This window comes from Dipodomys merriami, unplaced genomic scaffold, assembly GCF_024711535.1.
Source record: "Dipodomys merriami isolate MVZ:Mamm:240054 unplaced genomic scaffold, mDipMer1.0.p SCAF_39, whole genome shotgun sequence".
In the NCBI taxonomy this organism is placed as follows: domain Eukaryota; kingdom Metazoa; phylum Chordata; class Mammalia; order Rodentia; family Heteromyidae; genus Dipodomys; species Dipodomys merriami.
Genome location: NW_027205492.1, coordinates 8,138,338 through 8,153,221, shown reverse-complemented (window position 1 = coordinate 8,153,221; position 14,884 = coordinate 8,138,338). Strand labels below are relative to the sequence as shown.

At 51.1% G+C, this 14,884-nt stretch overlaps 1 protein-coding gene across 1 annotated transcript in view; it reads left to right on the top strand.

Annotated features, from left to right (window-relative positions):
* Nucleotides 1-14,884, top strand: part of Ripor3 (RIPOR family member 3) — a 70,797-nt gene that overhangs the window by 1,232 nt on the left and 54,681 nt on the right. The gene's annotated exons all lie outside the window — the stretch shown is intronic.

Genomic DNA, 14,884 nt, shown 5'->3' with positions numbered 1-14,884 from the left:
AGCCGTGCCCGACCCGAGGCTCGCTGAGCTTGGCGCGCGCGGGTCTCACGCCCGCTCCGAAGCGCGCTCCCGCCCCGCGCGTCCCCGCCCGGTCCAGCCGCGGCGCGCTTCACGGCCGCTCTTCAGGCTTTCCCGCCCCTGCGCGGAGAACCTCGGGCTCGCGGGCGGGTCGTGTCCGGGGTCCCCGCACCCCTCCCCAAGCCGGCCGGCAGGGCGGCGGCCCGAGGCCTCGCCGCGGCGCCACGCCGCCCGGGCCGTGGGCACCGCCGGCCGCCCGCCAGGCTCCTCCGCGCCCTTCAGATTCCTGTCGGACCTCCGTCTTCTCTCCGCGCCGGCCACTCCTGGGCTCTGGTTTGTGTTGGTGACCGGCGTGGCCCTGGCGACGGACGACAGCGAGCCGCCTGGCCGGGAGGCCGCGTTCCGGCCGTGCCCACCGGGGAGCCGGGGCGGGGCCCGGGCCGCCGGCGCCCCACCTCCCGCTGACCCGCCCCGGAAGCCCCCCCAGGCTGCGGTCACCCCGCTCTGCTCCCCCGGCCCTGTGTGGCCCTCGGTTGTCTTTGGGGGTTACCTTTGCCCCGTAGGTTCAAAGGTGAGAGGCCCACCCGCCCCTCCCCCTGGCGGATTCAGTGTGACATCTTCGTGGGCGACTCTAAGGTTTTTCCTGGCTGTTTGGGGGTGGCTGAATAATGAGTACCTTCCCGCCCCCCTGCAGAAAGTACCTGTGTGATTCAAGCTCAGGTGGAAATGCGCGGGGGCTGGCGGGGTAGCTGCAGGCCTGTTGGGTGGGTGCCGCCGTGCAGGCCTATCTGGCACTGTAGGAGCATTTATTTTTATTTTTTGCCAGTCCTGGGACCTCAACTCAGGGTCTGGGCGCTGTCCCTGAGCTGCTTTTGCTCAAGGCTAGCGCTCTACCACTTGAGCCACAGCAGCCACTTCCGGCTTTTTCTGCTTGTGTGGTACTGAGGAATCCAACCCAGGGCTTCACGCAGGCGAGTGGAGCACTCTACCACTCAGCCACATTCCCAGCCCCTCCAAGTATTTTTTTAATGTGTGTTCTATCAATACTGATCCGATTAGAATTGGAACCAAGACAAGTTTCAAACAGTACCCATCTGCTAGGGACTGGTAGCTCACGCCTGTAATCCTAGCTACTTAGCCGAGATCTGAAGATCACAGTTCAAAAGCTACCCAGGCAGACAAAACCGTGAATCTTACCTCCAGCTTTCCAGCAAAGATCCTGAAATGGAGTGCCAGCCTTGAACAAAATGTTAAGGGAGAGCACCGGGGCCCTGAGTTGGAGCCTCAAGTACCGGCATCAAAATAAATAGATACAGAAATAAAACAACACACATCAGAACAACAATGTCACTGCATACCATCTCCATTCTGGAAAACTCTGTCATGTTCTTGTGAGACAAGACAGATGAGACAAAATGACGGCTTAGTGGTATGTGATCAGATTGGCCTCAGGAGCTCCATGAGAAGATCTCTGGGGTTCTCAGCGGTGCCCCAGTCTGCACTGATAAACTTGTCACTACCTGGAGGAACCCCCAGCGTCCATCTTCTTTACCCTCCACCTGGTTGGTAGGCCTCTGCTTGTTGCTGGGGATGGGGACTGGGACTGGGGGGGGGGTCACTGGCTGATGGGTGGCTGAGCTTTGAGCTTTACAGCTGTGACTGTTATCCACACTGATGTATCAGGTCTCTGAAAGAGGAAGTTCAGGGGTGCCAACTCACCTGCGTGGGCCCTGCATTCCTGGAGGTGTCCTCACATCCTCCCTGCCCTCCCCTTCTTGGGGTGTGGCACCCCTAGTCATAGATTTTCCTTTCCAGAAGAGAGGGGCGGCCCAAAGCTTCCTGGATCTGGTAACACAGACCTGGCGACGTCACTGGGCGCCTGGGTAGTGTACAGGAGGAATGTGGGGAATGACTTGAGGTTGATAAAGGTGTGTGGAGGAGGGAGGGTTCGCCTTCATTCCTGGAGCGGCGAGGCCCAGGGAGACTGTTCTCCAAGCTTGATTTCTTGAGAAACATGAAACCTAGACAAACATCATAAAGAGACTTCTGCTCCTGTCTCTTCAGGTGTTTTGTTTTGTTTTGTTTTTATTTTAATAGAGTCTTACTCTGTAGCCTACCCAGGCTTCAAAATCACAATTCTGCCTCTGCCTCCCAAGAGCTGGGATTACATGTATGCACACAACACCCAACCTTGTTTCTTCTGCTTAACCTCATTTCTCTCCATCATCCTTCTCTCCCCACCCCCAAATCCTCTAGCCAAAGCTGCTCAAGACCTACATGTGGACAAGAAAGCTGGTCCCATGGCCTGTGAGAATTAATACCCAGTGGCTTAGAGAGATAAGAAAGGAGAATATCTGACCAGCTGTGTAAATTATAGGTTCCCCAAATCATCAGTCAGGAGCGGGCTATGGGGGAGTGGGGTATAGTACCATAGTCTCACACCCACACACATTGGGCCTCTGACCTTCTCTGCCCTCTGGGAGAAGTTAATGAGGGTTATGCTTTTGCATAACTTTCTGTCTAAGTTCTACAAACAGCTGTTAGCTTCCTTTGAAACCTACCTTATGTGGTGGAGTTTGTAATTTTCCACAATGGGTGGTTTTAATTCACATTTTGTTTAATGATAACTCTGTCTTTCCTTCTTCCTCCAACTCACAGAGAAGGAAAAGAGGTGGCAGAGGTCATAATTTTTTTTTTTCCGGGGAATTTCTCTTGCCAGCTCTTTTTCTTCTTGGTTGCTCAAGTTCTGGTTTTGGTGGAGCTGGTTAATAATTCTTTGAAAAAGGGCTGAAGTGTATGTTTAGGAATCCCAGGCTACTCAGTGAAGCATTTTAAGTCCTTTAGCAGAGGCCAAATTAAATCACGTGGTCTGCTTTCTGGTTAATGGCTTATGAGGCTTTACCCGTTTGTGTGGGGGCTGGGGGAAAAGGCACACTGCTAGAGAAACAGAAATATTTCGGGTAGCATCTAAGGAGCTTCATGCCCATTTAGGTAAAATAAAAAACAAAAAAAACCTACCTTCGAGAGGGGCAGGATGGGCCAGGCATCATGCCTAACTCTTAGCTTTGGCTTGGTGCTAACCTGGCCCTCTCTGGGACTCAGTTTCTCCATCTGTAAAGGCAGGCATGGGATGAGGTCATCTTCCCCCTCCCCGCTTCCAGTGCTCAGCAGTCCCCGGCTCCCAGGGGATCATGGGGGATGAGCTTGTTTCAGCCTCCACAGGATGACCATAAACTGTGGATCCAGGAGCACACAGACAGGCTGCGGTCACCCGCCTAAACGCTCCATCCCAGGAGGCAGTAATGAAGATGAGGATGGCTGCTATTTCCAAGAGACAGCAGGAGCCAGGACCTTGGCTGAGTGCTTTTCCATGGATGAACTTAACTTTGTTTTAAGTTGCATGGAAAAGCAATGAGTCTTGTCACATCAGAAGGGGCTGGTGATTGGAGCTGATAGCTGTTGGTTGCATGCAGTTCTCGCTCGCTGGGAGACTAACCCTGTTTTCTTAAGCATGCAGCCTCCCCCCCCCCAGCTGTCCTCCTATAAGAAAGAGGTCTCCCCAAGTGCCTAGACATCCCTTGAGCTGGGGGGGGGCTCAATGGTAGATCAGGACCCTGGGTTCTGTCCCCAGTACAACAACAAAAATCTCCCAAACTCAGGACTTGAGCTAAATACCTAACAGTAGACATTCATCTGCCACTCCTATGTGACCTCAGTCAAGTTCTTAACTTCTCTGAGTCTCTGTTAACTCATCTGTACCATGAGACTAATAGGAGCAATACTTGCCTTAATTCATGTACAAAGCCCTGAGGAGGGAGCCCAGCATTGAGTAAGAGCCCCATAAATATTACTCTCAACTGTCATTATTGCTCTCTAATTGTTACCTACTACATAATACCTTCACATAGCTCACTAGTTTATCAATTATTAAGTGCACATGGTTCACTAGTGTATCAATTATTTATTAAGTACCAAATGTGTCAGTATGTAAATTGAGCTCCTAAGGGAAGAGGAAAGGAAAGATTCTGATTCCTGCCATCCAGGTCCGCCCAGAGCCCCGCACTGTCCACACACGGGTTGTCCACAGACACTCTGTGAACAGCCACAGCCAGCAGACCAGCAGAGCTCCTGCCCCCACCACACCCCTAAGAGGGAACTACCCTGTCTCTAAAAAGGGTGGCCCGGGCTGGGAAGGTGGCTCAGTGGTAGAGCACTTGCCTTGCTATGCCTGAGGCCCTGGGTTTGATTCCTCAGCACCACATAAGCAAAAAAAAAAAAAAAAAAAGCTGGAAGTGGCACTGTGGCTCAAGTGGTAGAGCACTAGCCTTGAGCTGAAGAGCTGAGGGACAGTGCCCAGGCCCAGAGTTCAGGCACCATGACCGGACCAAAAAAATAAAATAAAAAGGGTGGCCCATCCAGGGTCACCTCTGATCCTATCACCAGCTAGCTGTGGAACCCAGTCTATCTTCCTCTCTTTTCTCCCCCAGGGAGCTTGCGCTAGTGGTTCACGCTTGTAATCCTAGCTCAGGAGGCTGAGATCTGAGGATCTCAATTCAATGCCAGCCCAGGCAGGAAAGTCCATGAGACACTTATTTCAGTTAACCATCAAAAAGCCAGAAGTGGAATTATGGTTCAAGTGGTAGACCACCAGCCTTGAGCCACAAAGCTCAGGGACGATGCCCAGGTCCTGGATTCAAGCCCCAGGACTAGCATAAAAAAAAAAAAAAGCAGAAAATAGGTGTGGTGGCCCACATTGGTCATCCTACCACTGGAGAGACTGAGGCAGGGGATTGACAGTTCAGGGCCAGCCTGCACTACCTAAGACCTGGTAAAAAAAAAAAAAAAAAAAAAAAAAGCCAGATGCCGGTGGCTCAGGCCTGTAATCCTAGCTACTCAAAGACTGAGATCGGAGGATCAAGGTTCGAAGCCAGGCCAGGCAGAAAAGTCCACGAGTCTCTTATCTCCAATAAACAACTCAGAAAAAGTCAGAAGTGATGTTGTGGCTTAAGTGGTAGAGCACTAGCCTTGAGTACCAAGAGACTTGGAGACAGAGCCGAGGCCCTGAGTTCAAGCCCCAGGATTGGCAATAAAAAAAAAAAAAAAAAAAAAAGGGATGGCAAGAGTCTGGCATGGTATACCGTAATCCACCTAGCCTCTGTGGAGACTAGGTGCAGAGAAGGTGGGAAGCAGATCCGAAGGTCCTCAAAGACGTGTGCCAAATTAATACTGAAGTGTGTGTGTGTAAGATGAGTGTGTATAAGCTACTTGCTACTTGAAAGGCTGGGGTTAGGGGATTGCTTGAGCTCAGGTGTTTGGTACAATGGGGGGGGCATTGTCTCAAAATATAGAAGATAGGTAGATATAGCTGGATAGATAGGTAGGTAGATAGGCAGGCAGACAGTCTGGGAGGGCGGAGGTGGGGCAGTGAGCCCGTTTCTCCAGGCTCTGAGGCAGGGGGAGGCTGGTGGGAGAATGAAGGAGATAAAGTACTCAGGGCCGGTGCCTGGCACCGAGACAGGCTTTCAAGGGAGACCCCAGCTGCTATTTGAAGCTGTTACTCAGCCAAGGCCTGTGCAGAGGCCAGGTGGGAGCTGGAGGGGAGGGCTAACTAGCAAGGGGGTGGGGGTGGGGATGGGAGGGCAGGGGTGGAGTGGGGGTGGGGAGGTCCCTGGCTGGGGCCATTTGAATAGGAAGCAGTGGAGCTGGGGGCAGGCATTCCAGGGAGGGGGAGGGGAGGGGCAGGGGTGGAGGGGAGGAGAGCTGGGGTGGATCTAGGCCTGGTCAGTGCACAGAGTGGGAGCCTCTGTGGAGGGTAGGTGCAGAGAAGGTGGGAAGCAGATCCGAGGGTCCTCAAAGACGTGTGCCAAATTAATACTGAAGTGTGTGTGTGTGTGTGTGTGTGTGTGTGAGACCAAATCTGTGTTCCAGTAAGGTCCACTGAGGAGGAGGCAGGCACCGGGCAGCTAATTAATGAAACTTACAGGGCGGTTTGATTAAATGGCTACATGAGCGTGGTGGCTGCCAAAATGGACAGATAGCGGAGGAATCGGCCCGGGCAGATGTGTGGATGGCCAGTTGTGTGCCAGCCTGGGCCAGCTGCTTGGCTACCCGGGAAAGAAAACTGTTCTCCCAAGAGAGGGCACAGATGGCCAGGTGATCTGAAGAGCCTCCATCTTTAAGGCAGGTGTGTACACACACAAGCACATGCAAGTGTGGCAGTGGGGGGAGGGTGTGTATCTTCCCAGGCAGACAGTAGAGCCAAGCTTCCAGGCAGGGGAGAATGTTGGTGCCTGAGGAATCAAAGCAAAGCCCAGGGACTGAGTACTTCCTTAGCTGGGCTGGGCTCTCATTGGAGATCAGCACCGTAAAAAAGCAAAAAGAAAAGGAAAGCTTGAGCCTGGAGTGGTTTGTTGTTGTTGCCTTGGTTATCTTATTTGTTTCTTCTTTTTGTTGGCAGTTCCTGGGGTTTGTCACCAGGCCTCCCGCTTACTGGGTAAAGGCTCTACCACTGAGCCCCATCCTCCGCCCAGTGAGGAAGGCAGGCCTCTGCTGGTGGTCTGTAATGGGCCTAGTGAGGTCGGCAGGACAGGGGTCTGGACTTCCTCCCGAGGTGAGCCCGGCACCAGCTCAGCATACACAGAATCACTTTAAGGCCCATGGCATCTGAACATAGAAGATGAGAGGGACAAGCAGGTGACCAGGAAGGACACTGGCCAGGACAGAGATCTGCTCAGAGGAAAAGCAAGCTGGAGGCCAGCGGGCAGGCACCCCAGGGGGACTTTGGAGAGCTGCGAACTTCGAGAAATGGCATGGGGACCCAGAGGTTTTCAGCCTCTTTCAGATTTTATCTTAAGGCCCGAGTGTCCCTGGTGTCTCTGAGGGAAAGAATTATTATTAAAGTCCTTATTAAAATGGATGCTTAGGGGCTGGGAAGGTGGCTCAGTGGTAGAGTGCTTGCCTTGCATGCTCAAGGCCCTGGGTTCGATTCCTCAGCACCACATAAGCAAAAAGAAAAAAGCCGGAAGTGGTGCTGTGGCTCAAGTGGTAGAGCGCTAGCCTTGAGCTGAAGAGCTGAGGGACAGCGCCCAGGCCCAGAGTTCAGGCCCCACAACCAGACCAAAAATAAAAAAATAAATAAAAATAAATAAAATGGATGCCTATTTTTTTCTTTGGGGGTGGGATGGGAGTTGGTCTGGGGCTTGAACTCAGGGCCTGGGTGCTGTCCTTGAGCTGATTTTGCTCAAGGCTAGTGCTCTACCATTTCCAGAGTGTGTGTGTGTGTGTGTGTGTGTGTGTTCAATTGGAGATAAGAGCCTCACAGACTTTCCTGCCTGGGCTGACTTTGAACTGAGATCCTTGGATCTCACCTTCCTGAGTAGCTAAGATTACCTGCTAGAGCTGAGGGACAGCCCCGCGACCAACAAAAACAACCCAAAAAGAAAGTTACTAAATAAATTGAAAACTCTTAGATGGAGAGGACATGGGGAGTCACACTAGCTCAGCCACACCATAAGGTACCAGGGACAGCCGGTGGTTTGCTGCGACCGGGAGTCACTGCGCCACATGGCAGGGGGCATCTCCCTGCACACCTCACCTTGCCTGGCGAAAGCCCAGGCTCCAAGTTCCAAGTACGGTTTCCACGAAATGCATAGCTTTTGTACCATTCCGAGGCTGGGGCCATCTGCCCGCAAGCTGGTGGCTTCCAAAACAGAAATGTGTTCTGACGTTCCGCAGCCAAGAGGCTGCTATCAGGGTGTTGGCCGGGTTGGGCCTTCCAGGGAAGGGTTGCCCAGGGCCCCTCCCAGCTTCCCCTAGTGACCAGCAAGCCCTGGCATTCCTTGGCTTATGGCTGTGGGGCCTCTCCTCTGTGGCCTCTCCTCCCTCTCCTCCAGCCTCCCCTGGCTTGCTGACGTCCTTGTACTTCTGCACCTGTTTACATAAGGACAGTCATGATTGGATTTAGGGCCTGCCTTAATGATCTAATCAGAATGTGATTATAGCTTGGAGCAGCCCCGTGAGGTGAAGAGGTCCACACCTCCTTTTAGGGAAGCAATTTCCGATCCACCACTAGGACATTTTTTTTTTTTTGGGTCCGGTTGTGGGGCCTGAACTCTGGGCCTGGGCGCTGTCCCTCAGCTCTTCAGCTCAAGGCTAGCGCTCTACCACTTGAGCCACAGCACCACTTCCGTTTTTTTTTCTTTTTGCTTATGTGGTGCTGAGGAATCAAACCCAGGGCCTCAGGCATGCAAGGCAAGTGCTCTACCACTGAGCAACCTTCCCAGCCCCCTTTTTAGGACCTTTTTTAAAAAATAGAAATGTAACAATAATCACAAGCATTCCATCTCCACAACTACGTGTTATCAATGCACAGCCTCTTCTTAGGAGGAGGAGGCAGGAAGGCTAGAAGAGGTAAAGGCCTGAAGCTCAGAGGAGGCTGAAGAGGGGGACAGCATGGTAGAGAGTTGGGGGGCAGAGGCTCAGGAGGATTCCCATCCTGGTCTGCCTCTGGTGAAAGCAAACTGGCTTCCTCCACTCAGTTTTCTTATCTGTAAAATGGGACCAGGAGAATTCAGTCTTTGGGCTCATCTTGAGGACATAATGAGATACTTGTAAAGTGTTTTGTCACAGTACCTAGATCAGACAGTAAGCTCTCAAAAAATTGTCACTGGGCTGGGGTACGGCTTGATGCCCGAGCACTTGCCTAGCTCATGGAGACCTGGGTTTGACTCTCAGCATGGCAGAAAAGAGTAATGGTTATAATTGGTGCTGTTCAACTGGTAAGAGACGGAACATGGTTAGATAGAAGCCTTAGAGGATGGGCTGGGAAGGTGGCTCAGTGTTAGAGTGCTTTCCTTGCATGCATGAGGCCCTGGGTTCGATTCCTCAGCACCACAAAAGGAAAAAGCCGAAAGTGGCGCTGTGGCTCAAGTGGTAGAGCGTTAGCCTTGAGCTGAAGAGCTGAGGGACAGCGCCCTCAGGGCCCAGGCCCCACGACTGGACCCCCCCCCCAAAAAAAAGAAATAGCCTGAGAGAAGAGGAGAGGAGAGGTGCTACTTCTAGAAGTTTCTGGTTTTATTGTTGTTGATTTTTTTTTTTTTGGTCAGTTATGGGGCTTGAACTCTGGGCCTGAGCACTGTCCTGAGCTCTTCAGCTCAAGGCTAGTGCTCTACCACTTGTGCCACAGCACCATTTCTGGTTTTCTGATGGTTTATTGGAGCAAAGAGGGTCACGGCCTTTCCTGCCTAGGCTGGCTCTGAACTGTGATCCTCAGATCTTAACCTCTTGAGTAGCTAGGGTTACAGGCGTGAGCCACTGGCACCGAGCTTATTGTTGAGTTTTGAGATAGGGTCTCCCTGTGTAGCTCAGGGCTGACCTCAAATTTGAGATCCTTCTCCCTCAGTCTCCTGAGTGCTGGGATGACAGGCATGCCACACCACACCTGGCCTTTTTTTTTTTTTTTTTTCCTTTCATCATCCCACTTTAACTTTTTTTTTCCCCCGTCTAAAAATTGAAGATGAGAATGAAAAGGGAAAGAGAAACACAAGTATAATTACCTGCTCCACAACCCCGTCAGACATTTACAGACACTGGTGGAATATCAGCACTGGGTCATCTAGGATAAAAGGCACTGCGAAGCCGCCAGTGCTGTGGCCCAACACCTGTAATCTCAACTATTCAAGGGCAGAAAAGTCTTCGAGATTCCATCTCCAGTTAACCAGCAAAAAGCCAGACCAGAAATGTGGTTCAAGTGGTAGAACACTAGCGGCCTTGAGCTCAAGCCCCAGTTTGAGCATAACAACAACAAAAGGGGGCTGGGAAGGTGGCTCAGTGGTAGAGTGCTTGCCTTGCATGCAAGAGGCCCTGGGTTCAATTCCTCAGCACCACATAAGCAGAAAAAGCTGGAAGTAGCACTGTGGCTCAAGTGGTAGAGCACTAGCCTTGAGCTGAAGAGCTCAGGGACAGCGCCCAGGCCCAGAGTTCAGGCCCCACGACCGACAACAACAGCAACAACAGAAGGCCCAGTGCAGGTTCTACACAGTGGGTGTGGAGGCCAGGAATGGTGAGGGGTAGAGGCTGGCCAGATGTAGGAGCTGTCCTGAGGCCGTGTACTCTCCTCCCCTCTTCCTGTCTTCAGCTCTGTCAGTTCACCTTGGGAGTTCCTAAATTTTGTCCTCAGCGTCTCTGGGAACCCCTAGGCCCTGGCAAACCGTGGTTCATCTTCTCCAAAGCCTGTGGTCATAGGACCATTCCCCCCTTGGCTCCCAGATCTGGCAGTGCCAGACGGAGATGCTGGTTTGATTGGCTTGTCCAGCCTCACTCAAGTGGGCCCAGGTGTGGTCTGAGCTCTGGGACATAGGCCTCACCCTTCCTTCGGCCTCTTTGGGGCCAGGTAGCATTGCAGGACTTAATTGGGGCCCTTTCTTCCTCTATAATTTTTGTAAGCAAGAGCAGAAGGTGTACCTGTCCTCCTTCAGCTCTGGGAAAGGGAGTCAAGTTGCAGAGCTTGCTGGCTTCTAGAGACTTCTAGAAAAAGAACACCTACCATCTGGGGATCTGCTTTACAGCCTAACTACCAATCAGAATTGTTCCTGGGTTGTTGTTTTTTTTTTTTTTGTCGGTCGTGGGGCTTGAACTCTGGGCTTGGGCGCTGTCCCTCAGCTCTTCAGCTCAAGGCGAGCGCTCTACCACTTGAGCTACAGCGCCACTTCCGGTTTTCTGGTGGTTTATTGGAGATAGGAGTCTCACAGTCTCTCCTGCCTGGGCTGGCTTTGAACCGCGATCCTCAGATCTCAGCCTCCTGAGTAGCTAGGATGACAGGCGTGAGCCACCAGCGCCCGGCTAGGGTTGTTGTTTTTTGTTTGTTTGTTTTTGCTGATACTGAGGCTTGAACTCAGGGCCTGGCCACTTTGCTTTAGTTTTTTCACTCATGGCTAGTACCCTGCTACTTGAGCTACAGCTCTACTTCTGGCCATGTGTGTGTGTGTGTGTGTGTGTGTGTGTGTGTGTGTGTGTGTGTGTCTGTGTGTGTGTCTGTGTGTGTGTCTGTGTGTGTCTGTGTGTGTGTGTGGTTAATTGGAGGTAAGAGTCTCAGGGACTTTCTTGCCTAGCTTGGCTTTGAACTACAATCTTCAGATCTCAGCCTCCTGAGTACCTAGGACTACAGGTGTGAGCCACTAGTGCCTGGCTCTGGGACTTTTCTATTTTTATTTTTTTAAAGGAAAGCTTCCCAAATAAAACTAAGCTGAGACAACTCAGCTAACCTTCTGTTAACAAAACAGAGGCCCAGGGATGGGAGGAGAGTGTAGTCAAATAGTGAAATCTTGTTTTCCTCAGGTGACATTTAAGAAGTGAACATATTTTTGAAAGAATTTCAAGGAATGCCAAGTTTATGTAAAATGAACCCAGTGACAACAGAGTCTTGAGAACAATGGAGCCAGAGCTGGTGGCTCTCACTTGTAATCCTAGCTCCTAAGGAGGCTAAGATTTGAGGATCTCGGTATGAAGCCAGCTGGGCAGGAAAGTCTGTGAGAAAACGCTTATCTCCCCTTAACCACCAAAAAGCTGGGAGTGGAGTTGTAGCTTAAGTGGTAGAACGCCAGCCTACCTTGGGAAAAAGCCAAGGGACAGTATGAGGCCTTGAGTTCAAGCCCTGGTACTGGCACTTGCCCCCCACCAAAAATAAATAAATAAAAGCACAACAAAGCCAGCAGAAGATGATGCTCAAGACTGGTGATCATGGGGCTGGGAAGGTGGCTCAGTGGTAGAGCGCTTGCTTTGCATGCATGAAGCCCTGGGTTCGATTCCTCAGCACCACATAAGCAGAAAAAGCCGGAAGTGGCGCTGTGGCTCAAGTGGTAGAGCACTAGCCTTGAGATGAAGAGCTGAGGGACAGCGCCCAGACCCAGGGCCAACAGGAAAAAAAAAAAAAAAAAAGCCAGGACCCCCAGACAGGAGATAGCAGCAGGCACCCCCACTGGGGAGCCTGGTCCTGATGGGGTGCAGAGGGGGGTGGAGCCCTCAACCCTGGGCTCCACTTCTACCACAGGGTTAGGGCCAACTAAGCAGCCCGGGATTGGCCAGGATCCTTTTGGGTTTTACCTTGGTCTGATTAGAAAATGACCCTTCCTAACGCTGGTCTGGATTGGCTGGTGCCAGTCTGAACTACGCGTTCCTCCCACAGGGCACATGTAACCCTGCGTAATCCCTTCCATTACCAATTCACAATCATTTCCTTTTATTCTTTTTTTTTTTTTTTTTGTCGGTCGTGGGGCTTGAACTCTGGGCCTGGGCGTTGTCCCTTAGCTCTTCAGCTCAAGGCTAGCGCTCTACCACTTGAGCCACAGCACCACTTCCGGCTTTTTTCTTTTTGCTTATGTGGTGCTGAGGAATCAAACCCAGGGCCTCAGGCATGCAAGGCAAGTGCTCTACCACTGAGCCATCTTCCCAGCCCCTTAACCATTTTCTTAATTCCAGACCCACTTGATTCTGAAAAGGGCCTGGGGAATTTTTGAGATGGAACCTGGTATGTCAGGCAGCCTTCTTCACTGGAGAGAGAGCTTTTTCCCCAAGCAGGCAAACAAAGGCAGAGGGGGAAAGAGGAGGGAAGGAAGGAGGGAGGGAGGGAGGAGGGAGTGTCTAGCCAACCTAGAGTCCTCAAGGCTGCCCCAAGGACTGACCTTTTCAGTCCGCAGTGAATCTGGCTCACCTCTCACTTTCCTCGCCCTGAGTCAGAAGTGTTCAAAAGCTCCACTAGTCACAGCCGAACTTAAAATAGACTCCCGTGGCCCGCTCCTTCTGTTCCCCGGGGCTGAGGAGGGCGCTCACCTTGGCCTCTGGCCACTCTTCCTATCAGTCGCACTCCAGTGTTTTGTTCTCTTCCTGTGTCAGTGTCTGGCTTGTCCTCAGGGCTCTCGCTCTCACTTCGCTTTTTCACTCAAGACTAGCTCTTGACCCCTTGAGCCACAGCTCCACTTCTGGCTTTTTGGTGGTTCTTTCAAGATCAGAGTCTCTTAGAATCATCTGCTGGGAGCTGGCTTTGACCTCAGCTTCCCGAATAGCTAGCATTACAGGTGTGAGCCACAGCCCCCGGCTGAAGTTTTCTTTCTGTTGCATTATCCAGTTCATTCATTCCTTTAGTGACTGATTCATTCATGGGGCTTCCGAGAAGCTCCCTTCCCACCGTTTGAACATGTGCTCTACATGTTTTTGTGCACAGCAGAGGGGGAGGTTTCTGAAACACACAGTGCCCCTTTCTATCCCCATTGCAGATGGACACTTTTGTAAAACATAATAATGAGTTATCAAAAAATGAAATTTTAAACCCCAAAGAAATAGAAAATACAACCAGGGATCCACTGTTGTCGGCCGGGTCTGAACATTGCTGCTTAGAGGAGCAAGAAGCACCTGACTCAGGAATGTTTGTTCTTCAAAGCTCTCCTCCTCCAGACGTTCCATTTGAGAACTCGATTACATGGGGGAGGTCCACAAGAGCCTGCCTGGGGTGCAATCTGCAGACGGAGTGTTTTAAAGCAAATTTATTATTATTTTTTGTCTGTTCTGGGGCCTGAACACTGGGCCTGGGCACTGTCCCTCAGCTCTTCAGCTCAAGGCTAGCGCTCTACCACTTGAGCCGCAGCGCCACTTCCAGCTTTTTCTGCTTATGTGGTGCTGAGGAATCGAATCCAGAGCCTCATGCATGCGAGGCAAGCACTCCACCACTGACCCACCTTCCCAGCCCCATTGAAAGCAATTTTTTCTTGTATACGAAACTTATTTTTTAGTGTTGAAGATGGAACCAAGGGCCTTTTTTTTTCTCTCCTTCCCTCCTTCCTTCCTCTTTCTTTCTTCCTTCCTCTTTCTTTCTTTCTTTCTTTCTTTCTTTCTTTCTTTCTTTCTTTCTTTCTTTCTTTCTTTCTTTCTTTCTTTCTTTCTTTCTTTCTTTCTTTCTTTCTGCCAGTCTGGGGCTTGAACTCAGGGCCTGGGTACTAACCCTCAGCTTCTTTTTGCTCAGGGCTAGCATACTACCACTTGAGCCACAGCACCACTTCTGGCTTTTTCTGTTTATGTGATACTGAGGATTTGAACCCAGGGCCTTGTGCATGCCAGGCAAGCAACCTGCCTCTGAGTTATATACCAGCCCTCATTTCTTGGAGACAGCACTTTGCTAGGATGGACTTGAACTCTCCATCCTCCTGCCTCAGCCTCCAGAGCTCTGAGAGCTCACCACATCCAATGTTTATACAAATAAACTCTTTTGCCTGTGTGGGGGGAGGGGGTTCCCTTCACTCTTCCTCTATGTCTTGCTTATTTGTTTGTTTAGGCAATGAGGATTTAACTCAGGACCTTGCATTTGCTAGGCAGGTGCTTTACCACTTGAACAAGGCTAGCACTCCACCACTTTTAGCCTCAGTGCCATTTCCAGTGTTTTGGTGGTTAATTGGACATTAGAATCTCATAGCCTTTCCTGCCTGGACTAGCTTTGAACCCTGATCCTCAGATCTCATCCTCCTAAGTAGCTAGGATTACAGACATGAACCACCAGTGTCCAGCTTTTGGTACTAATGCTGTTTGAACTCAGGGCCTGGTGCATGGTATGCAGGTTCTTTACCACTGAGTTGCGCCCCTCACTGGTCTTTCTTATTACACTCAGCAGTATTTCATGTTGATGCTTCCTCTTTTTCTGGCTAGTTTTCTGAGGGAAAGGTGTATCATCATCAGGCAGTCCTGGGTGGTGGGCAGTGGGTTTCTTATTACTTCTAGCACTTCAGTGATCATCTTGTGTGTGATCAGGGTACGTATGTGTATATATCTCTAGGACAGACTTCAAGAAGTCAGTGAGTGTGCATCTTCGCAATTGTATATGTCT